This window comes from Ursus arctos, unplaced genomic scaffold (assembly GCF_023065955.2).
Source record: "Ursus arctos isolate Adak ecotype North America unplaced genomic scaffold, UrsArc2.0 scaffold_21, whole genome shotgun sequence".
Taxonomy (NCBI): Eukaryota; Metazoa; Chordata; class Mammalia; order Carnivora; family Ursidae; genus Ursus; species Ursus arctos.
The window spans coordinates 362,828-368,497 of NW_026622886.1; positions in this window are offsets into that span (position 1 = coordinate 362,828).

Below are 5,670 nucleotides of genomic sequence, written 5' to 3' on the forward strand. Positions count from 1 at the left end.
CCTTTGAACTGTTCTTTCTTAAAGGATTCTAAGTGACCTTGTAGGGCTTGGCACTAGAAAACAGGAATTTGCCTCTGCTTTCCTACTCACCAGCTACGATCTTGGGGCAGTTCCTCACAGGACTTGCTGAACCCCAGTCTCCGTGGCGAGGATGTGAGCGTTAATGTCTGTGAAGTACCTGGCACAGTAACTCAGTATGTCCTGGGCCTGAAGTGCCTCACCAGGTACTAAGCATGGTCAGCTCCAACGTAGAACTAGGTCTATTCATAGGGAACAGGAGAGCCTGAATTTTGCCTTGGTTTGAAGACATCAGATTGATGGGTGAAATTTCTTAGATCAGTGATGCGTTAGGAAAAAATGTGTTGATGGTTTTTGTGTGTGTGGTGAAATACACATAAAATTTACCATCTTTGTACACTTGAGTGGCATTAAATACAGCCCCATTGTGCAACTGACCACCCTCCATCGCTGTAACCCTTCATCTTGCAGAACTGAAATGCTATTCCCATTCAACAGTAACTCCCCATTTTCCCCTCCTCCAAACCCTGGCAACCATCCTTACACTTCCTGAGATGTTGGTTACTCATGGAAGTAGATTCATACAGTGTTTGTCTTCCTGTGACTGGCTTATTTCATTCAGCATCACGCCCTCAAGCTTCTTCCATGTAGCACACATCAGAATTTTCTTTTTAAAGTTGAATACTACATTGTTGGTGTGTACCACATTTTGCTTATTCATCTCTGGACAATGGGATCATTCCATGTTTTAGCTGTTGTGAATAATGCTGATGTGAACACGGGTGTAGAGATCTCTTTTTAGACCCCACTTTCAGAGGCACCTGCGTGGCTCAGTTGGTTAAGCATCCAACTCTTGATTTCAGCCCAGGTCTTGCTCTCAGGGTTGTGAGATGAAGCTTCGCGTCAAGCTCCACGCTGGGCATGGAGCCTGCTTCAGATTCTCTCCCCTCCCCCACCTCTACCTCTAGCTCTCTCAAAAAAACAAAAACAAAAAAAACAAAGACCCTGCTTTCAGTTTCGGGGGGTCCATACCCAGAAATGGAATTGCTAAATCCTGTGGTAATTCTGTTAGTAATTTGAGGAATTGCTGTTTTCAGTTTCCATAGCGGCTGTCCCGTTTTGTATTTTCATATGGTTTTATTATGGTGTGAGTGGAACAGCTCCTCTTCCGGGAAGGTAGAATGGAAGTACTTAATCCCTATCCTTTCCACTAAATAGAACTGGAGATTTTATATAAAACATTAAGCCTGAAAGGTGGAGAGAAAGCAGACTGGCTGGGGACCCTGGGACCCAAGGAATTACTGGCACTGAGCTCCCTGAGTTTTCTTTTTGCTTCACATGTCAAACTGGTGCTGAAGAGGCAGACAAAACCCCAAATAAGGGCTAGAAGGGGAAGAGCTTAGCAAGACTACAGCCAAACCACAGAAGAAACCACCCTGACTTTACCAACATAAGCGAAGTTGGGAGTGTGGGCTTCCATCCTCGCTAGGCTGTATTGGCACCCCAAAATTCCTGTTGGGGTGGTGTCCGAGAAGGTCAAGCAGGGAGCTGGAACTTTGAGTTGGTGTCAGTGGAGGCCGTATGAGGACAAATGAAGCACCCAGCCCTCTCAACCAGGGTGTTCTAAGTAGAGGTGTAATGAGATGATGGAACTCACCCCCACAAAGCAGTAACTAGAAGGCACTCCCACCCTGGGTGTCAGCAGACAGCAAGCGAGGAACCTTGACTCAGCCACACCTGGCAGTAATTCAGTGGTTCCTCTCCATCCCCGTCAGAGGAGGTGCGCTGTAACAGTCTAGCAAGCTGCAGTCTCCGTAGCAACCCCAAATGTCCATGTTTCAGCCACAAATAGACTGAAAAGGCCAGGAAAATAGAAAAGGGGGCAGGGAGACCACACAGATGAGATGTTAGAATTACCTGGCAGGGATTTAAAAGCAGTCATCGTAAAAGTCAATGAACAATTAACACACTTGAAACAAGTGAAAAAAGTACAAAGTCTCAGCGAAGAAAGAAAATATAAAGGATCATTTAGAGCTGAAAAATCCAATTACCGAAAAAGCAATGGAGGAGAAAGAATCCTTAAACTCGAACATAAGGCAATAGAAATTACACCTGAACAGAAAGGAAATACTTTAAACAAACAAGAAAAGACTTCAGGGACCTATGACAGAAAATCTAAAATCTAAAAAATCATCAGAGTACCAGAAGGAGAGAAGAAAAATTGGGGCTGAAAGAGTTGAAGTAATAGCCATATACTCACCAGAACTGGTGGAAGGCCTAAACCTGAAGATTGAAACAAATCCGAAGAAATTAACACCAAGACACTTCACAGCCAAACTTCTGAAAACTAGACAAAAATTTTAAAAGCAAAAGAAAAATGACACCTATAAGGGAAAAACAATGTGACAGGTCCCTCATCAGAAACCATGAGGCCGGAAGAAAGTGGCACACTTTTGACAATGAAAAAAAGTTGGGTCAACTGTGAATTCTACATCCAGCAAAAAATATCTTTCAGGGGTGAGGGGTAATTCAGACATTCTCAGATAAAGGAAAATTAGTGGAATTTGTTGCCTGCAGACCTACCCTAAAATAATGGCTTAAAAAGTTCTCTAAACTTGAAAAAATAAGGAAATTTCGTGTATTAGGAAGGAAGGTAGAAGAGAAATAGTAAAACTATAGGCAAATAAAATACTTTTCTTCTCTTGAATTTTCTAAATTGTTAATGGCTGAAACCAAAATTGTAACATTGATGTGGTTCTCAGTGTACAAAGAGGAAATATTTAAAACAATTACCTTATAAATGGTGGACAAAGGGAAATAGAGGGGAGGTTTCTACATTTCACCCAAACTGGTAAAACGTCAACAAGAATATACTGTAGTAACTTAAGTATATATGATGAGATTCTTAGAGCAATCACTAAAAAAGATAATACAACCAGAAACACTACAGATAAATAAAAATAAATTTCTAAAAAGTTCAGGTAACCCAGAGGAAGGCAAAAAAAATTATGAAATAATAAAATTAAAGTGTGAGATTAAGTATATTACTAAATCACTATATCAAACGTAAATAGTCTCTATATATCCTTCGAAAGAGATTGGCAAAGCGGGTGAAAGAACGTGCCCTAATTTATATGCTATCTGCAAGAGATAGAGCAAATATGACAATATAAGTTTGAAAGCAAAAGGACTGAAAAGATCTGTATCATGCCAACAATCCCCAAAAAGTAGCTATGTTAGTATCAGATATATTAGACTTTGGAGCAAAGAAAGTTACCAGAGATAGAGGAACATTATATAATGGAAGAAAGGGTTGATCCACCAAAAAGACATAATCCTAAATATGTATTTACCAAGTAACAGGTGCAAATCATGTGATGCAAAACCTGTTAGAATTGAAATAGCAAATCCATACTTAGGCTTGAAGACTTCAACACCTCTTGCAACAATAGGAGAACTAGACAGAAAGGTTTGTAGAAGGACTTAACACCACCAACCAACAGGATGCAATCAACAAAGAATATTCCACCTGACAGAAGACACATTCTTTTCAAATATCATGGGACATATACCAAGATAGACCATACCCTGGCCCATAAAACAAATCTCAACAAGTGAAAAAGAATTAAGTTCATACAGTGTGTTCTTTGGTCACAGTGAAATCAGTAATCCCTGGGTTAAATATTGAAAGCTTTCCCTATAAGATCGGAGACAAGACAAAGAGGTCTGCTTTTACCACTTCTGTTTAACATTGAACTGGAGGCTCCAGCCAGGGGAATTTGGGTAGGGGAGGAGTGGGGGAGTTGCAGAGAAAAGCATGCAGATTGGAAAGAAAAAAGTAAAACTATCTCTATTTGTAGATGACATGGTCTTTTTTTTAAGATTTTTTTTTTTAATTTATATATTTGATGGAGATAGCCAGCCAGCGAGAGAGGGAACACAAGCAGGGGGAGTGGGAGAGGAAGAAGCAGGCTCCCAGCGGAGGAACCCGATGTGGGACTCCATCCCGGAATGCCGGGATCACGCCCTGAGCCGAAGGCAGACGCCTAACGACTGCGCTACGCAGGCGCCCCTGTAGGTGACATGGTCTTTATACAGAAAATGCAAAGGAATCCACTGAAAGACTACCGGAACTAATAAACACAGCAAGGTTGAAGAATGCAAGGTCAAATCGATATACTTACAATGAGTAATCTAAAAATCATATTAGAAAACAATTCCACTCACATAGAATCAAACAGAAAAAAATAGGATGAATTTAATACTAAAATAAGTGTACTTTAAGTGTAAAACTTATATCCCGAAAGCTACAAAACATTGTGGAAAGAGTTTAAAGGGATCCTGAGTAGCCAAAACCGTCTTGAAAAAGAAGAGAACTGAAGAACTCACACTTCCAGATTTTAAAACTGAAGTAAAACGCTACAGTAATCAAGACAGTGTGGTTCTGGCATAAGGATAGACATACAGACCAATGGAATAGAATGGAGAGTCCAAAATTAAAGCCTCATGTATCTGGTCCATTAATTTTCAGCAAAGGTGCCAAGACAATTCAGTGGGGGAAAGAACAGTTTTTTTCACAAATGGTGCAGACGACTGGATACCCTCAAAAAATAAGTTTAACCATCAAAAATATAAAAACTTTTGTACCTTTAGGGGAGTGAAAAGACAACCCACAGAACAGGAATGAATGTTTGCAATTCACATACTCATGAGGAAACTGCACCCAGGAAAGATGAAGAACTCCTACAACAGTAAAAGCACAAACAACCCGATAAAAAATGAGCAGCTGTGAGTAGACATTTCTCAAAAAACAAAAAACCCACACACATGGCCAATGAACACATGAAAAGATGCTCAACATCACTCATGATCAGGGAAATGCAAACCAAAACCCAATGAGCTATCACTGTACATCCATTAGGAGGGCTGTAATCAAAATATGGACAAAAATAATGGTGAGGGTGTGGAGAATTCGAAAACCTCATACTTCGCTGGTGAGATTTTAACATGATGTAGCTGCTTTGGAAAACAGTCTGGCAGTGCCTCAAACTGAAATATAGAGTTACTATAATGATCAAGAAATTCTCCTAGATATGTATCCAAGAGAGGTTAAAACATGTCTGCACAAAGTTGTATAGAATATTCAGAGCAGCATTATTAACGATAGCCAAAAGTAGAAACCCAAATATCCACAGACATATGGATAAGCAAAATGTGATCTATACCCATAATGAAATATTATTCAGCCTTAAAAAGGAAGGAAATTCTGAGACCTGCTCTTACGTGGATTAACCGTGAAAACATGCTAAGTGAAATAAGCCAGACACAAAAGGACGCATATTGTATGATTCCGTTTATTTGAGGTATCTAGAGTAGTCAAGTGGATGGTGAGTGCCAGGGGCTGGGGGAAGGGGGAAAAGGGTACAGAGTTTCAATTTGGGAGGATGAACATTTCGGAGGTGGATAAGGAGGTGGGTTGCACAATGATGAGAACATACTTAACGCCACTGAACCGTACGCTTAGAAATGGTTAAAATGGTCAACTTCAATGAGGCCTTCACTGTTGTTTGTGGAATGGAAGAAAGGAAGGTTAAGTTCCCTCCACCGCCGACACTTACTAACCCATTTACGTGCTGACTTTATTCAGAGCAA